The following is a 26,020-nucleotide window of genomic DNA, read 5'->3' as shown; positions in this document are numbered from 1 at the left end:
TATGGAAAAATACGGTATTTTTCTGCTCGGCCGGTGTGGCTCAGTGGTTGAACGTCGACCTATGTACCAGGAGGTCATGGTTCCATTCCTGATGAGGTTACATGCCCAGGTTGTGGGCTCAGTCCCCAATAGGAAGCATGCAGGAGGCAGCTGATGGATGATTCTCTGTCATCATTGATGTTTATATCTATCTCTCTTTCCCCCTTCCTCTCTGAAATAAATAAAAATATTTTTTTAATAAAACGTATTTTTTTTTGTTTTTTAATTTTTTGTTGTTTTATGATAGGGATAAAAAGTTACCATTATTGAAGTAGCATTAGAGCCTAAAATAGGTCAGAGAGCACAAACATCCCTGTCATCTGAATTGTGGAATATATATATTTGCATCCCAGAGTCAGAGGGACAAAACCTATTTTGGAGGGCCAAAGAATTCTCGGCACAAAGAGTGGCCTTATATTGTAAGTCACTAAAGCGATGCTGCAGTTTCCTTATTAGAAATAGGGTACACAGAATCCTGTTGCCCCTTACACAATCGATTTAATTTGATTTAAATGACTATGTTTTGCGGCTTCAAAGTATGGTTGGCACTTTGATGGGACTGCACTAAACCATAATAATGTTTAAAAGTACCAGACAAAATAACCTGCTAAAGAGAAGTTAATTAAATCTTTTGCCTTCCTGTGTTTGATTTAGGACTAAATAGGTACACACCAGCTTCCTTCTTTAATTCCCTCCCTCTCTTGAGGGAGCAGATATAGAAGTGGCTGCATTATTTGATATGTAGAGTAGGAGACTACCTTCATTGCCAGAGAACTGCAGACTCTGAAGTTTGGAAGAGGCCTTAGAAGCCAGGCAGTACCCCTACGGGGCTTGCCATTTAAATAAAGTGAAACTGATCCGAGGTTCTGGGGAAAAAGGCCAAGTTGGCCTCACCTGTGTCTTTCACAACTTTGAGATCACATGGTTCTTTAAAAACTGGTTGAAGAAGAGCTCTTGTTTAAATGATTGTTTACTGCTGCACAAATTACAGTATGTTTTTTTCTTCTTACCATAAACTCATCTAGAAGCTAAATTAGGTAAATGGTGACAAAACCATGGGGAAAATACTTATTGTGCTTTTGCAAATTGCAGTTCATCTAATATAGGCATATATCCTAGGAGATAAATCACCAATTCAAGATAGAAAGCGATGAAAGTCACTGACCCTGATGCTAAATCAAGAAAAGGTATAGGAAATGCCTGCTGGGTCATCGTGGTGGGTGTTTCAGAGAAACAGAGAAGGTATGATGTAGGTTTGTCCCCAGGAAGACTTTCCCAGTCATATTCAGACGGGGTTTTCAGAGACCAAGGCCTTTTTTTCAGATGGTGGGGGAGTCACCTCTGGGCCAAGGGAAATCTAAGAAGGCAACGCAGGACCAGGACCTGCTGCAATCCAAGCAACTTTTGGGGGGAGAGAAGTTCCTCCCAAAATTTCATGTGAAAAGGTTCTACTGCTTTAAATAAAAGTTAGAAGATAAGCTAATGCCTTTATTTAAGAGATGGCAAAATTAAAATTTATTATCAAATATTATCATCCTGGGTACATATATATATATTTTGCATTTTCTTTTACTGTTTCCCTTTTATATAAGGTCATTATAAATTCTTCAGAAGGAAAAATTTGCTCGCTTAACAGAATTTTAAATAGCCACAAGTCATGGCTATTATTTTTCTTGTGGGTTGCTTGGTGAACAAACTCTATAGGTTTCTGTTACTGTCTCTCTTTTGGGGTTTATTTTGGATTGCAAGTCCAATTCATTTTAATTTCTCTTTGCAAACTTAAAATTAGATTTCTGTCAGCTGATAAGCATTTACTAAGTCCCTAGGATGGATTCAGAATAGATGTTCCTACCAAGGACTGGTAGGAGATGGTGTTGGATAGAGAATAAATTTATAACATGGCCCTGCCCATGAGTAGTTCATAGTATGGATGGGCAGAGAAGATAAAAATCCAAGAAAGCCACAATGAATAAGAGGGATTTCTTTATGGAAAAATATGCTTTCTCCAGCTCACCCTCACGAGGTAAGGATGATTAAATAGAAGGCGTGTGGACTGAGTAAGCAATGGGAAGAAAAAAAATGTGAAGGGGAAATAAAAATGCCAGCTCTTAGGGTTTTCCTGACATCACAAATAAAATGTTAAACTAAGGAGAAAAAGCAGTACCTTCGAAAGACTTCACTGCCAAGGGGCTTGGCATTTCCATAATGGTGGGGAAGGAGAGACATCTCTGATTTCCATAGTATTTTGTAATTAATTTGGTGCTCTTATGGAAAATTAATTGGTTTTTGGATAATGAAATAGAAAGAAATATTCAGACTCTGGCATATTAAAAGAAATTCCCTTTAATAGACGCAATGGCAGCCTGATAATGTGGTCTCGCTCCCTCAGGTGCTCGGATGCAGTTTCAGGGTAGCCCGAGAGAGCCTCGGCGGCTGAACAGTTAAGCAAGCTTCTCCCTTGCAACTAAAGCTAAGCAGATTAATTAAAACTTAAAAGCATTATGATTTCGTTATGAATAACAGTTTGCGGTGACACAGCTCCCCGCCTATAATTCACCATAACAAAATGACACTTGGGCTCGCTGCTGCTATAATTAGCTTTTGATATACTATTTCTTGGAAATTTCTCACCAGCCACAGCCTGTGTGTTTCCAGATGTCCTGCGCATACTTAAAAATGGTAAACATTAATTTATAGGGATGACAGCTGTGGGTCAAGTTTGAGGTTGATTGATAATTCCTTATTCAAATGTGTGCCTATGCGGCTTCATTTGTCATCTCCTAGCGAAACAGAAAGCCATTCTACCACGTTCCTAGTTAATATTTCATTTTTTTCATAAATTATCTGTAAAAGCAAAAGCAGTAGAATTTAGACCTTTTTCCATCATATGGCACAGAATATTAATGGAGCTGAGGTTTTTAAAAATTATTTTGCAGCCAGAAGGATTGCGATTTGTTAACCTGACACCTTGTATTTACACGGCGCTAAGCACACAGTGGGCGCTCAATAAATGCTGCCTAGTGACTGTAAGGGAGCTCAAACATTTTCTAGGTGACAGGCCATAATTCCTCCAGGCAGCCTTCCCATTTTATAAATTAAGAAATAGCAGACCGGAGAAGTTTGCCTAAGAGGTGATAAAGTGATTTATCTCTAGGTCATGCTCAACTCAAGAGTGTAGAAAATGACCCGTGCTCATAGAAAATGTATTCTCTCTTGACTTATTTATTGGGTTAGACTCAAAGTACACATTTCACCAAGCACCCCCCCCCCCTTCCCTGCCTCTCTCTGACTCCCTGTATGGAGCCAAAAGAGATTCCTGAAACATACAAGGGAAGTTCAGTCCTTTGGTGAATTGTCTTATCTATAAGGCACCAAGCTCGTGGACTGAACTTTCCACCAAACTGGCTGATTTGTTTTTCAGTTTTGAAATGACATTTTGTGCAGGATTTTTTGTACTTTCGGTATATAGCCGTGTTCGGAATGCCTGAATCCCTGACATGAACATATAGGCTGCTATTATATGACAACAAAAGATCTCGCATCAGTGCAATAAAATATATAACGCAAGTAGTTATTGGGTCTCATGCAGACCAAAACATCTGGAAAACGATCAATTTTGACCTAATCTAGGTGTTTCACTGCTGAGTAACCTGCTACTTTGCCTAAATTACTTTAACCTAATTTATCCACATGTAGATCCTCTTATCGAACTACCAGAAGTTAAGGTTTAAAAATAATATGGCTTCTGGAAACAAGGAATGGTTGTCATTTAATTTCATAGTCACTTAATAATCATGAATAGGTTATTCTACAAAATATCCATGAAAACCAGAAAATGTTATTTCAGCAGATCCATATACAAAATGAAGAAATTAAGAAACAAAGAATTTTGGTGACTTGCCTAATGGTCAAAGGTAAATTTGCAAGTGAACAAGCAATACAATTGTGTGTTTGTTTGTTTTTTAAGTTGAATTCCATGTTTTCCAACAACAGTGTTGGCATTATTACATTTTTATCCTTGTGTCTGTGCTAGATGTCCATGGAATTCTGAGTCTGAACCTGTCACATGATCACATAGTAGGCAATCATCTTATTGTGGTGGAAAAGTGGGCAGAACAGGTTTTATTTAGTAAATTTGTAAAGTTTTTCTGTGTGTTTTTTTAATTTTTTTTTTATTCGGGGAGTTTGCAATTCTACTCAGATGGTTGGTGAAAAAGGTGTGCATGGTTTAAGAGTTGACAGTGGAGGCAACAGAGCAAATCTCAGGTTGTGTGATGACAGGAACACTGGGATAAGAGGACAAGAACATTTTTAATATGAAATATAAAAACATTGGTAATAATCATAGTATTCTATTTTTTAAAAATGTAGGATTCTTAAAAGTGATACTAAACTCTCAAAACAAATCAACAATTAAAAAAAGTATATGCCTATTATAGAATGCCAAGTAAAATCAGAAATTTATACAAATTTAAATGTTAAAATCATAATAATTTTGACAAAAATATTGAGTATTAATAAAAATAAATCATTATGTAGAAATAAACAAAACCCCAACTTAAAAATGTATCTTGACAATAGAAAGTAAAATAACATTTGATCTATTAAATTAAATATTGCTTGTCTAATAAAAAGTAATATAGCAATGCAAACTTTGACATTTCATATTCAAAACCTGCACTCTGCCAAGGGATTGGCTATTTGGGGAAGATTGCCTGCTCCTCCAGGACAACTCCTTGTTGTATATTCAAGTTTAATGTTACCTCCAACTTACCTCTCACAGAAGTTGTGCTGATCCTTAGAAGCTGCTGAAATGCTGCCAGTATTTTGGAAACTATGAATTATGCCTCCTTTATCTTTGACCACGAGAGAGCTCATTTGCCATCTATACTTTTATTCAGGAGTTTCTGATGTACACTTTAGTATACTAATTTGTTCCATTTCAATTTACTTGTCTACACCGGATTTCCCTTTGCTTTTTGGCATTTTTTTCTATGATACTATATGCATTTTAGAGGACATTTTTTTTTTAGGTATTAAAAGTAAAAAGAAACTACAGAAGGAGTAAAACTAGAAGTACAAAGAAAGAATTAAAAAATAAAATGAACCAAACAATTATAGAATTAAATTATACCATATAAATTAGTTAAGGAAATAACTCACACACCACCACTAAGTTTTTTCCTTCTTTCTTTCTTCTTTTTAAATCCCCACCTGAGGATATATTTATTGATTTTAGAGAGAGGAAGGGATAGGGAGAGGGAGAGAGAGAGTGAGAAGGAGAGAGAGAAACCTAGATGTGAGAGAGAAGCAGAGAGGAGAGACAGAGACACAGAGAAAGACAAAGAGACAGGAAGAGAAGGAACCCATAAAAGAGACTTAAAGAGACATCATCCCATTGCCATATGTTGAACACATTTGGTTCCTAATTAAACAAACTAATTTTAAAAATCATGACATTTAAGAGATGATTAGATATTTAGACATTAGATAGTTGGTGATATTAAATAATTATGTTAATTTTAGGTAAGATAATGGTAGTTATTCTTTAAAAATTTTTTTGTAATCCTCTCTCAAGGTATTTTTTCCATTGATTTTTTTTTTTTAGGAAAATCCTTTTTAAATTTTACTTATTTTTGAATATACTTTATTGATTTTTTACAGAGAGGAAGAAAGAGGGATAGAGAGTTAGAAACATTGATTGGTTCCCTTTTCTATGCACCAGGCCTCAATGGAGGACCAAACCTACAACCTGGGTATGTGCCCTGACTGGGAATTGAACCTGAGACCCTTTGGTGTATGTAACAAAGCTCCAATAAACAGCCACACTAGCCAGGGCCACCACTAATTTCTTAATAAATAAAATATGGGATGCTTTTGTCAATGTTTTATTTTTTGCTTAACTTGTTATGAACTTACTCTGATATGAGTTTCTGGTGAGTAGGTTTGGATTCTCATTCATCTTTGAATCTCCCAGCCCACTCCAATGTCTAACATTTTGTCTAGAACATAATAGAATCTCAGTAAACAGGCACTGGTTGAAATACATGATGCAGCATTCAGATTTTCAGGATGGTATGAAATAGTTTGGTACTTATTTAATGTTGGTTCTTTCAATTATCTCACCAGAATATTATTACAAAAATAATTAGGTAAAAAAGAAACATCTAGTGCTTATGGTGGGGGTGGAAGAAGGTTATGTCGATGATTTTTCTTCTGCATGAAAAGGACACAGCTCTTTCAAATTCAGCAGCTGAGTGGATCCATATGCCTCCCAGGCAGAATGTAGCCTGGGTAATGCTACAGATAATGTAATTAATTAACCCTTTTGTAGTCTTAGAATTTCAAACTTCTAGGTAATGGCATTTGTATAGTAGTTTCCCTTGGTTCTATATAAGATCTTTAGTAGAATCACAAAAATAAGTTTTGCATTTTAAATGTAAATGGTGGAAATAAGGCAGTGAAAGTTATTAAAATGAACACTTGATAAAGTTGGATAAAAATGACTTAGTACAATCAACTATATTTCACATGATCATTTGTATTCTAGAAATCATTGGTGAATGCCCACAGTTATTTAATCTTTGCTTTGTAACTGCAATTCTGTTTTGGATTGATAATCAGCATCACTTTTTAAATGAATGATGATTTCAAATTCTTGGGAGAAAAATAACCTTATTTTAGAGGAGCCAGTAAACTTAACATGATTTAATCATTGGAATGTACTCAGGGTAAATCTATAAAGGGATATGTGTGCAAAGAGAGACCCAGTGAATGAGTCTTGTTGAAATCATGGTCAACTAGTCAGCTGGTCTCCTAATGAGACCCAAGATTGGAGTGTCTTCTCAGAGGCCACAGAAGGACAAAATGCTAACAGCATAAAGGGAATAGATGGACCAGACAGAAAATAGCAAAAAACCCCACAAAAATGTATTAACTCATAGATATACTTACAGTGTGTTAATCTTGAAAATTGACCACTATGTTTAATACCACTGAGAAATGTCACATAATAAAAAGTCCTGAATATTTGAAAAGAACAAAAATATATTTTTATGTTCTGTCACTCTTTCTCTTTTTCTCTCCTGCTTTCTTTCACCTCCCTGATCTTCCTTTTGCATTCATTCATATCTCTAAAGCTGAGTAGAACATATATCTAAATAATTCTTTGTGGTGATAGTATAGTTCTACATATTGAGAAAAACTTTTTCCCTTCACTTACAAAAATATTTTTTACCCCAACTGTCCTCTCAGTTGTGGAAATCAGTGTTATTAATGTGTCTAGTAATCATTTGTACAAATGGTACTAATAGTAGTTTTTTAATTTTGAGCCTTTAAACAGTTGTATTACAATTATGGAATATAATCTTGCTCAAATGTCATTTCAATGCCAAATAAAAACCTATGAATAGACTAAAAATACAAATAAAATTCTGTTGTTTTGCTTCTGAGACTACTCTACACCTAACTTAAGGTCTTTTGCTGAAAATGAGATTGGTTGCAGCAGTTTAATTTGAGAAGATAATTTATAACAAAAATAGTTCATAATTGTCACAAGGACAGAGAGAATATAATAAGTGGGGTGACTGTGGAAAACACTAAAATGACACAATGGCAGAAGCTACGTAGGCAAAAAATGTTCTGCCAAAAGATACAAGAGATGTCATATTCTAGGGGAATTTAATACATGAACTAAGTGGACTTCATTTTACATGTGTCAAATATGTTCTCAGCTATACTAGTATGTTCGTTTTTCTATATCATTGAGTCTTTCAAATTTGGCCATAGAATAGGATTGTGAGTTTCTGAATTGGGAGACACAACTGTCAGGCAATTGACAGTTGAAGGCAGAATTGTCAAGATACTCAGTGTTGAGAAATTTAGGATTTTTACAAATATGGCCCAAGTACAGAGTTTGTGAGATAACTGCCTACTTGAGCTAGCATTTGAAATCATTTCTGATTGTGTGCCTTTCCTACATCTTGTAAGTTTAGGGTTTTAGATAGCTAGGAGTAAACTGTTTACAAATAGAAAATAGTTTCATAACAAATATTCACATGGACTTACTTGACTTGAGTCATACTCTGACACTCCTGGTATAACACATGTGCTATTTACATTGTAACCATATAAGTAGAGCTAGAGATATATCTGAAGGCATGGATGGAAATGAAACCTTTTGATTCCTTTATTTCTGATTTTCCCTTGGGCATCCTACTGTGCTTTGGTCTGTGTCAGATGGGAAGCTCCAGAAGCATGTGGTCCAAGTAGAAGGTCTCTGTCCACTCCCCTCCACACATGTCTGGTGTGAAGCCGCAAGCCCAGGGGACTTCCAATGAATAGAAATTCACTGCTACAACTGCAACTACCAGATATAAAGATCAATAGGATAAAAAATCGAGTCCTACCCCAGGATCCATGGTAATTTTGTTTTGACAAAACCCCAGAGCCAGTAAGGAGGAATGTATGCGAGGGCAAGACTAGGGGAGAAGAAAATTTTACCTGGTTTCTTATGATGACAAAAGAAACAAACTTGATGAACATGGGAAAAAGCTCTCCTGAGGAAGAGACAGATTGCACTTCTCTTCAAATACACAGGTTTGTCAAAGTCCTTTCTCCCACACAATCCAAGGAAATGGATTGCCTAACCCTTTACCTCCATTACCCCAACCTCAGTCACCAAGTCTGAGTTAGTAGAAATGCATCTCCACTCAGATGATGATTTAAATAAGAGCTTCACAACTTGTGATCCAAGGTCCTTGAGCTCTACTTTGCTCTCTCCTTTTTTTTTTTTTAAACTGGTTTGTTCAATTTGGGTTGAGAAATAAAAGACCTCCTTCATCAAAGGGGGAAGCAGAGGTATGTATGGTGGTTGGTAACTCATTCGCATTTTCTATCAAAATGTAATTTCAATGTCTTTTTTTTAATTTACACTTTAACAAATATAGATATTTGTATACAGGAATCTAGCTAATTTACATCAGTATCAGAAAAACAAATCCTTTGGGCTTTTAAGCTACTAATGCTGCATTAAAAAATCAAGAAGTAAGTGGGGACATCCGTGAAAGGTCTCTCCTGCACTTCCGAAGGACTGTGGGACCATGCCTAATTTTCAGGTCTATGAACGTCTAATGTTCTCTAGACCCCCTTGAATGGGTACCAAATTCCAGCATTTGAGCTAACGATGCAATGGATTGTAGATCTGTCTCAAGGATTTTTCTTTTTAATATGTAGAGACTCCTTGGGACACCAGAAATTCTCTAGTCCGTACTTTTTTAAATTATACATTTGTTAAACTATAGCCAGTGGTTCTTAACCTTCTGGCCCTTTAAATACAGTTCCTCATGTTGTGACCCAACCATAAAATTATATTCGTTGCTACTTCATAACTGTAATGTTGCTACTGTTATGAATTGTAATGTAAATATCTGATATGTAGGATGGTCTTAGGTGACCCCTGTGAAAGGGTCCTTTGACTGCCAAAGGGGTCGCGACCCACAGGTTGAGAACCGCTGCATAGGCCTTTGGAAAGAAGGTGTCCGTGTTGCATTTTTCTAGTTTCTCTCTCCTTTACACATCACTATAACAATATTGTGCTTTCCTTTACTCTCTTTCATTATTGCTGGAGAAATTTATCTTTCTTTATATTTCTTTCCCCAAACTTACCCAACTCAGTGTATCTCTTGGCACAGGGCTATCGGTAAGCCCTTTAGAAAATAGAACTAAGCAGAAATATTCAGAAATGTGGCTAATGACATAGTATCATCATAATAAAAGGCTAATATGCAAATGGTCATCACACTGTAACGCCATCTCACCGTGATGCCTTAAGGACCGATCAGCAGAGACCTGAGGCTGCGTGGCACCAGGCTGGGGCTGGGGGACCTGAGGTCACGCCCCCCTGAGGCCTCACCCCCCACCCCGGCTGCATCCTCTGTTCGGTGGGGCTTGATGGGGGTTGGGCTGGCCGGGTCTTGGTAGACCGATCAGCAGGGACCTGAGGCTGCGTGGCACCAGGCTGGGGCCGGGGGACCTGAGGCCACGCCTCCCTGAGGCCTCACCCCCCACCCCGGCTGCATTGATGGGGGTGGGGCTGGCCGGGTCTTGGTATTGCCCAATGAGGGTGGGGCCGGCTGGACACTTCTATTATAGAGAAAGGGCAAATAGCAATATTAAAATATTTCCTCTAGTTAATTCCCTTTTAATGTGCATTAATTTTGTTCACCAGGCCACTAGTTGTATTTATAATAGCAAAATCCTAATTTAATTAATCAGATTGTATTATATCCCAAAATGTAATATTATGCTGCTATTGAAATAATGATTATAAAGAATTTATAATGTTGGGGGAAATATTTATCATATAAGTTATAGCAACCATGAAACTATGGATAATATAATCTCAGCTACATACGAAAGTATATACATAGAAAAAGGCTGGAAGATAGTACACCAAAATATACCAAGATTATCCCTAACTGTTGGGATATTTTATAAATATTCTGCCATGTGCATGTATTTCTAGCAAAAATTCCTGACAGCCATTTTATTCAGAACTTGCTTGACACTTACTATGGAGCTAAGTGTGTATAGCTATTATCACATTTAATCCTTGGCATACCCTATAAAGTAGATATTAATTTCATTCCACATAGAAGAAACCCACATCTCAGAAATTCTGAGCAAATTTTATTAGGTCACACAGGTAGCACTAACAATTAGTAACCCTATTTTACAGGTGAAAACACTGAGGCTCAGAGAGATTAATTAGCTTGCTCAAGGTCATTTTACAAGTAAGTAGCAGGCACATTTGGACCTAGACCAGTTACTAATGTTGTGGCCTCACCCCATAACAAAGAAACAGAATTTCCGGAGGATGAGGCCCAGAAATCAGGATTTTAAAAAGATTCCCAGGTGATTCTAATGTGCAGCCAAGGTTGAGACCACTGACCTAGACCTTTTTGACTCCAAATGTCCTGGGGTTTACAACATATCCCACTGCTTCTCTGAAAACAAATAAACATTGACAATGACAACAAAAAATACATTAAAAATTGTAATAAAAAGAAGGGCATAAATAGGAAAGAACACAAAGAGCGTTCTGTTTCTGCATTGATATCTGAGCTAGTTAGCTGTTATGTCTAAGTCCTCTGACACTACGTTTTCATAGTATTTACCTTCAGAGAATTTTAAAATTCTCATAGGAAATGTCTTCTGGTGTCTCCGTAAATGTTTTGTTGTTGTTGTTCCTAGTAATAAGCCTTGTTTGAAACCAGTTACACTTCAAGCAGAGTTGAAAAGTTAGTATCTATTCTCAGTCTGCAGATAATGCATGCTCTGGTACCATATTCAGAGAATTTAAAATTATTTTATTTTTTTACTAAAGGTTTCCTGTCTGTTATTGGGCTAGAAAATTCGAATAAAAAGTGCAAACATTACTGTCAGAAATACAGCATGTCATCAAAAACTGCTGCGGAAACTCAAAGATAGATAAGAAATAATGAGGTTTATAGATTCATTAGCATTTGAATGATGAAACATGTATATGTGTTTCTCCTTTGATCAATACTGCCCTGGAGGGAAAGTACTGTATTTAATTGTCTTTCCCAGACCTTCCTCTGTGGACATCTGGTTGCTATGCGGTCCCGAAGCAGGACATTTCCTTGCTCAGTGTTGTAGAATTCTAGTTCCTATTTTATTACCTGTGATGGCATATGTTAGGAGGAAATGTATGAAAAAGCATGATCAGAAAGCTGGGAGCATGTTCAGGAAGGGTATGTCCTCTATTCTCTCTGCGTCACCTGGACTTGACTGGCAGGCGTGCTGTAGATGAACAGGTCATGTGATTTCTAGGTAATTGTTAAACTGGAGTGATTTTATTATATATGTTGTATTGTATACAGATGGTCCCTGACTTTTAGTTTTTAGACTTTGAAAAAGATGGTGCGAGGATGATATGCATTCAGCAGAAGCTATACCTCGATTTTTTAAAAAATATATTTTATTGATTTTTTTACAGAGAGGAAGGGAGAGGGATAGAGAGTTAGAAACATCCATGAGAGAGAAACATCAATCAGCTGCCTCCTGCATACCTCCTACTGGGTATGTGCCCGCAACCAAGGTACATGCCCTTGACTGGAATCGAACCCGGGACCCTTGAGTCCGCAGGCCGACGCTCTATCCATTGAGCCAAATCGGTTAGGGCTATACCTCGAATTTTGAACTGTGCTCTCTTCCCAGGTTAGTGATAGGCAGTAGACATTCTTGTGAAGCTGGGCAGGGGCAGTGAGCCATGGCTCCCAGGCAGGCACCCAGGAGATACACAGCCAATCCTCTAGTGTACTTTGCTGCCAGTGTATTTTGGCTGTTGTATTCTGAGCATGTTTAAGGTAGGCTAGGCTAAGCTATGATGATTGGTAGGTTAGGCCCTACCAAAATACCTAACAGTTAGGGTATTAAATGTGTGTTTTTTTCTTTTTGATGTTTGAAATTCAAATAACTTTTATTTAAATTGAAAACACGCTTCTTAAAACTGTATTAATAGTCAAAAAACCCTTTTGCTATAAAAATTCTATAGAGTATTTGTAGATAAGGCAGAAGTAGTTCTAGGTTAATAAGACCAGATTTGACTTCAGACTTTATGTTTTAAATTGTAGAAAATGGACAATAAAAAGGTAGGTTATTTGCAGAAAACGTGATCTCCATATGTACTCAGAGGTACACATTTGGTGACAGGAGAGACTTTTAAGGGCATGTTGGCATCTCAGAAGCAGTTCTCAAAGAGCTTAGTTTTATTTTCTTGGATATTAAAAATGCCTAAGATCCTTCTTCATCCTGGTCTTGAGAGTCAGATAGCACATTAAATGTACCATGTCAGCAATTTTATACTCTACACAAGGGGTATGTCTGCAGCCATACTGAGTATTACTATGGGAGAGAGTGGAGTAGCTTTGTAAAGAAGTGGCGATACCTCGGTGAAAAATTAGCTAGACTGGCTCATTCATCTCTATGGTAACAGCATCTTCTTCTTTATTGACATTACTTTTTCTGACAACTTAATATTTCCATTTTCAAGTTCCCCACTTGCAGAAAATTTCGCTCTGTCTTTTGCACAGGAAATTACAACAGCATCTCCGATATGACTGAGATCTTGGCATATATGCACAAATTCACCAGAAGGCATCTTTACTACACAGCTATACACTTGTTCTGGAATCCCAGGTTGTTCAACATCCAAACCCATTAACTTCATTTCATAGTCTGAAACTGTTTGTTGATTTGGAACTTCAAATTCTAGTGCCAAGGTGTCCACATTAGCTTCAGCTCTTAGGGTAATGATGTTTTCGTTGCCAGCGCATTTTAGTATTTTGGACATGTTGGTGTGGTTCATGCCCATCGGCAGGTTGTGGTTGCAGTGGTAGATATCGGAGCCCTTGGAGCACAGGGTGAGGTGCACCAAAGAGATATGGGATGAGAGCATGCTCTGCAGGTTCGTGTTGCTCCAGCGGATATCCCAGCAGGCCTCACTGATGAGGTCCTTAAGCGCTTCCAGCATATTTTTTTCAGGATGGAGTCCTGGACCAGGTGTACTTAGGACATGGTGGGGAGTCACAAAGATGCAGCTAGAAGCAAAGGGAAGGAGGAGGTGTAGCCAGCTCAGACTTCACAGAAGGAGAGTGAGCAGGCTGAGCAGCGATGAGAGCCTGAGATCAAGGAAGATCTACTAAATGCATTTTTAACTTGAGATATTTTCAACTGACATGGGTTTATTGGGTCTTAACCCCAACGCAAATCTAGGAGCCATCTGTCCATCTGAGCTACTTCATTAGATGAGTTCCACAGGCACTGTGAATGCACACTCTTCCTTTTGTGATTTCCCAAACCAGTTGCAAACTTTGCATATGCAAACAAGGCCAAGGCCACGTTTTATTGGGGGGAAAAAACAAGTGCATTACAGTCAGATAGACCTGGCATCAAGTATGGATATCACTGTTTTCTAGCTCTGTGATATTCCGGGAATTATTCAACCCCTGTGGGCCTTAGTTTCCTCATCTGTGAAATGGGGGCATTCATATGTACCTCATGGAACCTTGAAGAGAATTAAATAAGTAATATAAATTAAAAAGTCTGACTTATTGCATAAATTATTTTCTTTCTCCCATTTACCTCTTCTCAATGATCTGTACTGACAAAGTGCTCAAAGTGAAGTAGTATATGTAGTAATAATCAAAAACAAGATTTGCTATCAAATATTATTTTAATATTTTAAATAATCTAACACAAGGTTTGTTGCAAAAAGATTATTTTTAAACCAGAAATGTATATGACTTGGGGGAGGGGACAGAGGTTTGCCTACTTTAAGCTGTATTAAAATTATTTGCCAAAGGGCTGGCCGGGTGACAGGGAGGAGTATGCTGCAGAAGCAAAAAACACAGTTGATGGTAGTCAGTAGCCAGTGTGGGATATCAAATATGCCCTGAATAAAATAGAAAGTGGATTTTTAAAGGTGGATAATTGAGAATTTCTTATATTTCGGGGTTTTTTGTTTTTTTTTTTGGCTTATGAACTGGTGGCACACATGAGGGATGGGGTATTCCAGGACTTAATGGAGGGCAAATTCTAAAATGCCCGGAAACTTACCTTGCTAGAGAGAAGGATGCCAGTGTCTGCCAGGTTTCTGCCTGTTAATTTCTACGGTTGCTGCTACTGGGGAAATTGTCCTCATTTGCATTGTCTTTCAGTGACCTACCTGGAGGCAAACACCTGCAGACACTTTATGTTCACAGGAAGTATCACTTGGGACAGAGAGTCACATCCATTCAGTGCAACCAACTATGTTAAAATAACATTATGGGCAAATATTTCAAAGCTTAACATTTCAAACGATCACTTCACATACTATTTAACCCTCTCTTATTGCTCATAAGTAATATATATCACGTCCAACATAACTTCTTGGCCTCTCCTTTGCCCTGTGTTTTTAACTCTTCCAAAGGAATTCTTAGAGCTAATTGTAGGGATTCAACACTGCATTCATATATTTTAAGAGAGAGGAAAATATCCCTGGTGAAAGAATGATTTGATTTCAGTTGAAAATAAAGAATGAATTTTTAAAAAATAATAAAAAGGAAATGCATTTGGTAATGTGACTAGGTATGTTACTTATAAATTATGCATGTATGCATGATTGCATATTAAAGAGAATCTGTTAGTCATAAAAATTACCATTTGCATATTGTTCCATATATAAATGTGGTTTACTCTAAATGTAAGCATATATGAATATATATAAAAATATATTTTTTCACATAATTGTAATTTATAAATTTTATATTTTAAGAAAAAATCATCTGGAAAGAAAAATTCTGATTGTGTATTAGCAATTTTTAAAAGTATAAGTTCCTTTTAAAAAACTATTTCCTTGGGCTGCTTGGAGCATTCTTCAAAAGAATGGTTTCCTTTCTTGAATTAATGTTCAAAATCTCTTTTTATTTTATTTATTTCTATTTGTATGTATGTGTGTGTGTTCTTAATAGTCATAGCAAAATAGATTCAGCTGGTTTGGGGTTACAAGAGACTTTTTAAAAAGCACTCCCTCTGTGTTGTCAAGATACTGTTTGCACTGCAGCTCTAAACTATATGTTTGACTAGTTACAGAGCCCACTGAAGGAGGAAAATCAAGCCATGTTTAAAGAAAATAAGCAAAGAGTTTTCAAAGTGATCATGACTTAAATTAACATGTTTACCACAAATGTAGTAGAAATGTAATTTTTTTTTCCAATGGCTAAAACAATGAAAAAGTCTGTCTTAAACACTTTCTCCCTTGGGCAGCTATACGTAAAGATTCTTGTGTTTAGGTTTTGGCTTTTCATTGGAGCTTTCTCCACCATGGAAATAATAAGAACTTGGGTAATTTATATCATGTGACATTGACAATTATTATTTATATTGATATTGGGTTTATCTGTATATTGATGAGGAACCAAGACACAGAAAGGAGATATTTTGCTACCTATATGTGCAGAGACAGTATGTGGTCATAAAGATATTCTATTTAATGATCCTGGGACTCCCATACCAACAACAACCAACAGATGACCTCCCATCTCCAGGAAGTCTACAAAGCCCCTGGCCGAGACATCTTATTCATGATGTTAACCTAGTTATTGCCAACGATAGTTCACCTGTTTATGTGTTAGTCTTTTCTCTTCAATTAAACTGCAACTTCATGAGGATGTATGCTTTCCTATTACTGCCCTAGCCCACTCTGTCTAACATTATACTTTGGATAAGGATCAAGGTTTATTAGGTATTTGGTTGAAAAAAAAAATTCCTATATGTATTATAGTGAAAATGGAATGATTTACTTTGTAGAGGTAAAATAATTAAAGAAATGAAAGGAAAGTAGTAGATGTGGAAATAACTGAGACTTTGTAGAAATAACTATTGATCTCTATTGATGAAATTCATACATCTTAGGACTAACTTAAGTATCACTTTTGTGGCTTTTAATAAGTCACATTCTATTTTCTTGTAGGAGGTCTCCTGAGCCCATGTAACAGAATCTGCCTTCTCTTCATGAGCAGGACCCAAGATTCACTAACCTCACAGGCTCTGGCTCTCACAGGCATTTCTACTCCTCGGATCAGGTAAAATAAACCCCCGCTTTCAGAAAAGAATCCTTTGCTTTTGTTCTGATCTGAATTATTCGTACTGGCGGACTGTAATAATTACATGTTGGATATCCTTGCTCTTATTTTCATTTCACTTGCATAGAATAGTCCAGCAAGAGAGAGGTTGGAGGAAGACATTAGAAATGTATGGAACTGCCAGGAAAAGATCTGCCCAGCCCCCCATTAGAATTTGAGACCAGCTCAACTGATTAGTGGGTTGACATATTCCCTCCTTCTGATGGAATTAATGCTAATTCTGGACATCTCAACCCAGACTTTTCAACCCCTGGTGGAGTGTATTCAAAGTCAGAGGAGCAGAGAAGGAGCCAAAAGCCTGTGCCCCGGCCCACCCCTCCCACATCCCCTTGGTGCAGAGCGGAATGAGAAGTTGCCAGGATCAATGTCTCCCCCAGCAGCCTCTCTTCCTAGTTTTTCCACGGAGAAACCTCACGCAAACCTGAAAATATTAATAGACTAATTAGCAGTGCCTTCATTTGCAAGTCTTATTCGTTTTTCCTTCTCAGCCTCCCCGCCCACCTCCTCTACCCTTTCCTAGATTTCAGCAAGGGGAGAGAGGATCCAGGAGGGGGGACAGTGAACTTCGCCACAAAATAAGTCAAGGGAGAAATGAAGTACTAATTAAGAAAGCCGGGGTGTTATGCAAATGGCCCACGCACGGAAGGCAGCCTAATGAATGTGCCCTGAGTGGATGGGCGTTTTCGCAGCGCCGACAGCTGGCTCCCAGGAAGGTCAGGCGCAGGCGGGTGCGCGGGAGCATAATCCTTCAGATTGGCAGCTCTGCCCCCTGGTCACCGTTTGATTATCTCCCAAATTGCTGTATTTCACAGAGATAATGATTTTTTATGGTCACAGATTTGAAGACAACTGCTGTATCCTCAGGGTTGTCGTTCTGCAAGGAGACGCTGCCTCTTCCTTCAGAAGAGAGAGGGGGGTGGTGGGGGTGGGGGGGTTGCTTCTCCTTTTCTCTCCCTGGCGACTTACTTCCTGGGATGTTTTATTATCATAATGAAAACGATATATATTGTGAAGGGAAACACCCCAGTTCCGATGAATCCCAATCCTTATTCCCGTTCCTTAGCTGGTGTTTGGGCCTGGAAGTCTTCTGAGGGGTTCCAGCAGTTTCTCACAGTCATGAGGAAGCTGTGATCCTCGCTGCAGAACCCTAAAACAGTCTTTATTTTAAGAGAGAAGGGCAAGGTTCATGTGGTGGCTCTAAAAAGTGGTGGTAAGTGAGAGATAGAGAGAGAGAGAGATTATGTGCCATTACTTAGGGCCAATCCTCTTGAGAGCTGACACCTCTGGCTGGGAACCTCCTCAGCCTCCTCTGACCTCCCTGGGAGCTGTCCCAGCGTGGGAAATGAGGCTGTGACTCATGGTCTCTCTTGAGTTCTTTTCAAAAGCCTTCAAGGTGGGAACTTTTGGCTGGAGCTCCAAGTAGAATTTTTATTTAATTCTCATGTAAAGAACAATGGGGGGTAGGGGGGGGGCAAAGTTTAACTCCGTGAATATTCCCCTTGAAGATTAGTTTATTCAGCATTAGTTATGGGATTACTGATAGATCCTCCCTTCCCCCAACTGGTGGGCAGAGTATGACGTAACCTGCAGGCTGGAAATACCTGAGTGACTAACCTTGTACCTTATATGGACTATACATTGAACCACCAATCAACACCTGCCAAATACCCTAAGCCAGGGGTTCTCAACCTGTGGGTCTCGACCCCTTTGGGGGTCGAATGACCCTTTCACAGGGGTTGCCTAAGACCATCGGAAAACACATATATAATTACATATTGTTTTTGTGATTAATCACTATGCTTTAATTATGTTCAATTTGTAACAATGAAAATACATCCTGCATATCAGATATTTACATTACGATTCATAACAGTAGCAAAATTACAGTTATGAAGTAGCAATGAAAATAATTTTATGGTTGGGGGTCACCACAACATGAGGAACTGTATTAAAGGGTCGAGACATTAGGAAGATTGAGAACCACTGCCCTAAGCCCTTGTTCCTATATGGACCATACATTAAGCCACCAATCAGCGTGCGCCGAGTACACTAAGCCCCCATTCCTTCCCACTCCTCCACTCAAAAGGTGTGCTCACCTCTGCACGGGTTACTGTTCTCCCCTTTCGAGACAGCCCGGCAGGTCTTTTTCCCCTAATAAAGCCTATAATCCTGGTTTTCGGCTCCCGACTGGTCTCTCAATTACTTGTGAGCACAGGGATTGTAGGAACATTCTTATTTTCCTTTGAGAAGGGGACCACTGAAGCTCTGGTATGACCTTGACTTTCTGTTGACACCATGGATATTTTTGTAATAATTTGAACCCAGTTTTTGCAAGGATGTTCTTCTGACCTGATAAGGGAGCATCAAGGTTTTGCAACTGGAAGAATTGCAACCTGAAAACCATTTGTGTTTCCGTTCAGCCTTAATTATTCCAATATTGCTGGCATTTTAATATTTATGAAGGGAAGGATTTCCTGGGATTCATGTTTTAAATCACTTCTCTCATCTTAATTGAAGAAAAGGTAAATAGTGTAAATGAAGCCACTTGGCTGGAGGTCTTGCTGGTGCTTCTCTAGAAAACACAATTCAAAGGTGGCTTGATTATATTCCGTTTCCTATCAGATATTAACTTCTTCATATCTTTCGTTGTTTCTACTACATTTAGATAATATGCATTTATTTTTTTAACTATACAAGTTATGTATATGTGGGTTCTGTGTATTTATTTAGAGAGCTGTCTTTCTGAATAAAAAATAGAAGTTTTCATCATTTATCTTCCCATGTCTATAGCTCAAAAAAGATGTAAAACTGAGTGCTTCTGCAGGCCAGTTACCCAGATATCAGTAGGTCCTAGCCATACATATATTTTTTAAACCTGAAAGTTCTGTCTCTACCCCCAGGTGAGTTTTTTTTGACAAGGTACATGCCCTTGACCGGAATCGAACCTGGGACCTTTCAGTCCGCAGGCCGATGCTCTATCCACTGAGCCAAACCGGTTTCGGCTACCCCCAGGTGAGTTTATATTGAGAGATAAGTAGCCAGCCTCACTGCAGAGCTCAGTGGCTTCCCTGGCATTTTGGCTCATTGTTCACATTATGAGAAGCAAAGTCTAATTTTTTTGGACATTAGATCATTCTTCAAAGAGTTTCAGTGATTCTTACCAGGGTTTTTATTATTGATGTTTTTAGAGAGAGAAGAAGGGAGAGGAAGAGAGAGAGACATCCATGAGAGAGAAGCATGGATCCACTGCCTCCTGCATGCCCCTCACTGGGGATCTAGCCTGTAACCCGGATATGTGCCCTGACTGGGAAGAGAACTGGTGACCTTAGGGTGCATGGTGCATGGGATGTTACTCAACCAACTGAGCTACACTGGCCGAGGCAATTCTTACCCGGTCTTTCTCTAGAAGTAAAGAAAATAATCTAACAAGGTAATGTGGCAGGGTTAAAGGGTTGGAATTGAGATATTAGATGGGGTGGCCAGGCACCTTGATTAGTTGACATTGCGCTGTGACATGGAAATCCATGTGCATGTCAAAGGAAGAGTAGGCAGAAGAAATGACAACTTCAAAGGTTCCAAAGTCAGGTTATGCATGTTAGGGAAATAACAAGGAGAACAGTGCATTTGGAATGAAGTGCACAAGAGGAAAAGAGGGGAGATGAGAACTGAGCATGGACTTGGAGTCTGGTCCTATAACTTTTATAGATGATGGGAAGATGCATGGCTTCTGGTTTAAATGGAATGGACAGCTTTAAAAAATCTTCTGCAGATGAACATTATTCACAATTTATAAAACACTGAACATCCTTGAATATAAACTTTGGCATACTATTTTACTTGTTCATTCATTCATTAAATAAATAATATTATTGAATGCCTACTTAGTGTCAGATGCTATGCTAGACACTTCAGATCTGATTGTGGAGAGATCAGACATAGTTTTGCAGTGTATGGCTGTTCCTTAATATATTTAACCATGCCATATTTCGGAATTCTTTCCAATATTTTGCCATTGCAAGGAATGCTGTAATGAATAACTTTTCATGTTGACCATTCTAGACATATCAAGTGTATCTCAGAGTTGAATTATGGGTCACATGACATGTTCATTGATAATATTTTTAGACATTGCCAAGCTTCCCTCCTAGAAGTTGTACTATGTTATGCCCTCACCAGCAGTGTAGGAAAGAAAGAAAGAAAGAAAGAAAGAAAGAAAGAAAGAAAGAAGAAAGAAAGAAAGAAAGAAAGAAAGAAAGAAAGAAAGAAAGAAAGAGAGAAAGAAAGAGAGAAAGAAAAGAAGGCAGGAAGAAAGAAAGAAAGAAAGGGAAAGAGAGAAAGAGAAAAAGATTAGATAATTGAACCAAATGCATTTTTGGTTGGTTAGAATCTTTAATTAGACTGATATTCCTATGGTCTGGTGATAAAAGGGGTTGTTTTGAATAATTCCATGGCACTTTCATAAGTTCAAATGTCCCTAGGACAAGGACAATTTAAATTGTGTATGAACAACAGAGAATGGCAGGGCTGTGGCTAAACTGGAGCACATATGCCTTACCTATAGGCAATCACATTCAAAATTTTAAAAAATGCTGCACTGCCTAAACAAAACATTTCTGTTAGTTCTTGAGTGCTGCACAAGGCTGGCACTCTGCTAAGATCATCATGCACATTATCTCATTAATTACTTATAACAAATTGTATGCGGTAGGTTCCCTATCACCCTCATTTTTCTTGCTGAGAAAACTAAGGCTCAACAAAGAAGTAAGTTGCTATTAAGAAGCAGAGTTAGATTGTAGAGACAGGCACTCTGTTTTCATAATCTGTGACCATTGTCACAATATCATGCAAATTATATGTGGCAGGGAAGCAACCAGATATTTTCCCCCCATGGATTAGAAAGCATGTAACATTTGGAAACATCTAGAGCAGCATTATCCTTGCTCTAGATATACTTGCAAGCCACATATGTAATTTAAATTCTCTCATAACCCCCATTTAAAAGGGTAAAAAGAAACAGATGGGATTAATTTCAATAAAAATATTACTTAATCCAATATATCCAAAATATTATTACAACATCTAATGAGTACACAAAAGCTTTAATGAGATATTTTGCATTCTATACCTTGGGAATTCAATGTCTATTTTACACTTAAATCACATCTCAAGATATCAAGGGTTCAGTAGTTCCATTTGGATTATGACTATCATTGAGTAGTAAAGATTTAGATGATTGGCTATATTTTTCACATGTAATCTTTTCTTAGTATTATACAGAGCCATAATTTCATTAAACTCCATTTTTTTGTAGATAAAGCAGGAATTCCACCAATATCATAATTTCAGGGGTGGGAGTTGCCAGCAGGTGCTTTCTTTTTGAACTAAGAAGTTTGTGTGAACGTCTGAGCACAAGGAGTTTGACATCCTGTAATTTATGGCCTAAGTTATATAAGGTTTACACATATGTCCTGATGTTACCTAAAATATCCCTTCCTATTACATTCTCTTTATGAACCAGTTTGGTGGATGAAATATTTATGTGCTTTTGCTATGAACATAAGCCTTATAAAGGAACTATGCTTTGTGCTGCTAACTTAAATGGATTTGGAAAGCAAAGTGGAAAAAACTATAACTTTATGGTAAATGTTACCACCCCCCTTTAATGCATTATTATATTTTATAGTTAAATAGAATGGAACATTGAGGCACTTGTGCAGAATACATAAAAGCACAGAGGCAGTGAAGGAGACCAAAATTACATTTGAGCTTATTAATTTATGAAAAAAAAACCCAAAATATTCTCAGACAGCTGCAACATCAACTCAAAGGAACATATTCTAACATGTCAGCAACCTCCACCTCACAGTCCTGCCAGGATAAAATTAAACAAAACAATCTCTCCAAATTATTAAAGTCTAAGTCTTTAGGAGAATGCCCTACATTATACCTTAAATTACCAAACTATAGGCATAACTGTGTAGCCACATGTCTCTTTACCTCTGTGCTGTATAATTGTATACAGATGTACCCAGTGTTATGCAACAGACTTGCTCCTTAAAAGGTAGAGTACAAATTCAATATTAAAAATCCTTTAAATGCACTAGTAGGGCAACTTGCTCTTTAAAAAGTTATTTTATAATAAGATTATTCACCTCTAATTCCTCTCTTTGGCAAGTTTTATGATAGGATTTTTGTAGTTCAAAAAAAAATGTTTCAGAAGTGTGGAGAAGAGAGAAAGGGAAACTATTACTATATGTACACAGCCTAGGATGCCACCCTGCCCTGGGCCCTAGTCCATCTCACCTATGCAAAGATGTCACTCACACAATTCTCTTATTTTCCTGTCTACTGGATAGTCTTATTAGCCTTCAGGAATATTTTTTAAAAAGGCCTCTCAGGAACTCATTTTGACTTCTGTCTGCCACCCCTTTTCTTCTCTTGACAGTAAAATGCCACGAAAGGGTTATCTACTTGATGTTTCAAATTCCTCTCCTCAGAACTGATGTGTTCTATGCGTTGTGTGTTTGTCAAAAGCTTCTGAGTTAATTTTCAGTTTTCTATGAAAAGGATAAGATCAGGAGCCTTTCTCATAGTAAGGAAAACAGGCACACATGTGCATTTCAACATTCCTCCCCCCCATGAAAAATACCTTGTTCACGATTGTATTAGTTTGGTAGGGTTACCGTAATGTAACCAAGTACCACAGACTCAGTGGTTTTGACAAAGAAATGTATTGTCTCGCAATTCTGGAGGCTAGAAGCCCCAAATCTGCAGTCCTGTTTCTCTGAGGTACGAGGAAGGATCTGTCCTATGCCTCTCTTCTAAATTCTTGTAGCCTCAGACATTTTTTATCTTGTAGATGGCTGTCTTCTTCCTGTGCCCCTTCACATGTCTGTATCCAAATTTTCTTTAAAAAAAAATAAGGACCCCAATCATGTTGAATTAGGGCTCACCCTAATGAGCTCATTTTAACTTGATTACTTCTGTAAAGAACCTGTTTCCAAATAAGGTTATATTCTGAGGTACTAGGAGTTAGGATTTCAACATATCTTATTTGGGGGCCACAATTCAGCTCGTGGAAACCACAATCCAAAATCTGGTTTTCATTTTGACCCACCTCTAGGGATAGGGATCTCAAATGTGTTGGAAAAATTTGGTCTGATTGTTCATCATAACAGGGTCTTCAAATTCACATGAACTATAACTACATAAAATTATTGTTCATAATTATCTTATAGATTGACACAACTATCTTTGATAAAGAAATGAAGGGATTATATGGAATATATTTCTCTATTCATCCATCCATCCATCCATCTCTACCTATCTATCCACCTATTCAAACCTTGACTTATTATTCTCATAGAAATTATTGTGTGCCTACTATGGATTTAATGTTTTGCAAGGCACTGGAGTATAGAGGCATACACTGGCAAGCTTCCAGAGCTTACAGTATACTTTCAGGGAAGTATACTGTAGATGGTAAAACAAGGCATAGTGAAAACTGAGGTAAACTGAACTTACAGAGATGCCATATGTCATTTGAAGTTTACATCATTAAATGCCAAGTAGTCTGAGTGGGGATATCACTGAATCAAGATGGTAGACAATTCTTCACAATGGTATGGCCAGGACTGGCTCAATATCAGCTAACTTAAGTTATTGAATTCTGCTTATGTAAAATTTTTTTTTTTTTGAAATTGACACCTTGACTTTGAAGGCCTTGCTCTAGCTTGATCAGACCTTGAACTTCTCCATCTAAAGTTTCATAATACTTCTGATGGCCAGGACTGGCTCAATATCAGCTAACTTAAGTTACTGAATTCTGCTTATGTAAAATTTTTTTTGAAATTGACACCCTGACTTTGAAGGCCTTGCTCTAGCTTGATCAGTCCTTGAACATCTCCATCTAATGTTTCATAATACTTCTAGCATAACTAGACTAATAAACTGTTATCTTTCCCCAAAACTTATCCTTCCCTGCTCTAAGGGATTTCCCCCCATAAGCTTTTTGCTTAAGAACAGCTTTATATTTACAGAGCCATTGAACTGAATACCATCTCCATAGTTTTGTCTCTTCCAGGATATTATATAAATAGAATCATACAACATACTGTTTGTTTTTCAGGCTGGCTTCTTTTACTTAGTGATATGCACTTAGGGACATGAGTCTATGTTTTTGCATGGCTTGTTAGCTCACTGTTTTTATGACTAAATCTTTGCATTGTGTGGGTGTACCACAGTTTACTTACACTTCACCTGTTGGAGGGCATCTCAGTTGCTTCCAGATTTTGGCCATTATGAATAACCTGCTATAAACATTCATGTGTGGTAGGACCTATGTTTTGAAACCAATTAGAGTAAATATCTAGAAGTGCCGTTGTTGGATAAGGCTAGTGAGTTCCTTAAGAAATGCTAAAATATTGTCCAGAGTGACTGTAAACTTCTGCATTTCTACCAGCAATGAATGAGAGTTCCTTTTGCTCTGCATCTCACCAGCAATTGGTATTGTCATTTAAAAAAGTTTTAGCCATCCTAATACATATGCTGTGCTTGCTACCTTTGTTGTTGCAATCTCCTTTTCCCTGACAGCAAATCATTTTGAGTGCTGGTTTATCTTTGTAATGCTTGGTGTGTGTGTTGTACACCCACCCTTTGCCATCTTCTGTCCCCAGCTATCTCTGAAACTGCCATTAAGGGCAGAAGACTTGCAAAATCTCATTCAGCTCTATAGTTTCAGTACCTGGTGCAAAGTGGGCATTCATTAAATGGGTGGGCTCAGTGGCCAGTTGTCTTGGGATTGAAGGTGAAGATGGGCACTGTGTTCTTCAGAATGGAACTAGCACCATGTTTTGCCCACTTAAGACTTCATTAGTGCAATCGTGGTAGTATCCTGAGAATATGCTTGAAGAACAACATACTGAAAGGCCAGAAAATATAAACTTTATTTATTTACTAGAGGCCTGGTGCATGAAATTCATGCACTTGGGGGGGGGTCCCTCAGCCCAGCCTGCACCCTCTCCAATCTGGGACCCCTAGAGGGATGTCCGACTGCCCGTTTAGGTCCGATCCCAGTGGGACATCCCTCTCACAATCCAGGACTGCTGGTTTCCAACTGCTTGCCTGCCTGTCTGCCTCATTGCCCCTAACCGCTTTTGCCTGCAGGCCTGTTCACCCCTAATTGCCCTCCCCTGCAGGCCTGGTCGCCCCCAACTGCCCTCCCCTGCAGGCTTGGTTGCCCCCAACTGTCCTCCCCTGCAGGCCTGGTCCCC

General features: G+C 38.1%; 1 pseudogene; it reads right to left on the bottom strand.

Moving 5' to 3' along the window:
* Window positions 1-12,855: 12,855 nt before the first annotated feature.
* Window positions 12,856-26,020, bottom strand: part of LOC102255157 — a 16,850-nt pseudogene continuing 3,685 nt past the window's right edge.

This window comes from Myotis brandtii, unplaced genomic scaffold (genome assembly GCF_000412655.1).
Source record: "Myotis brandtii unplaced genomic scaffold, ASM41265v1 scaffold16, whole genome shotgun sequence".
NCBI classification, from domain to species: domain Eukaryota; kingdom Metazoa; phylum Chordata; class Mammalia; order Chiroptera; family Vespertilionidae; genus Myotis; species Myotis brandtii.
Note: the sequence above shows the minus strand (reverse complement) of the source record. Positions and strands in the feature narration are given on the sequence as shown.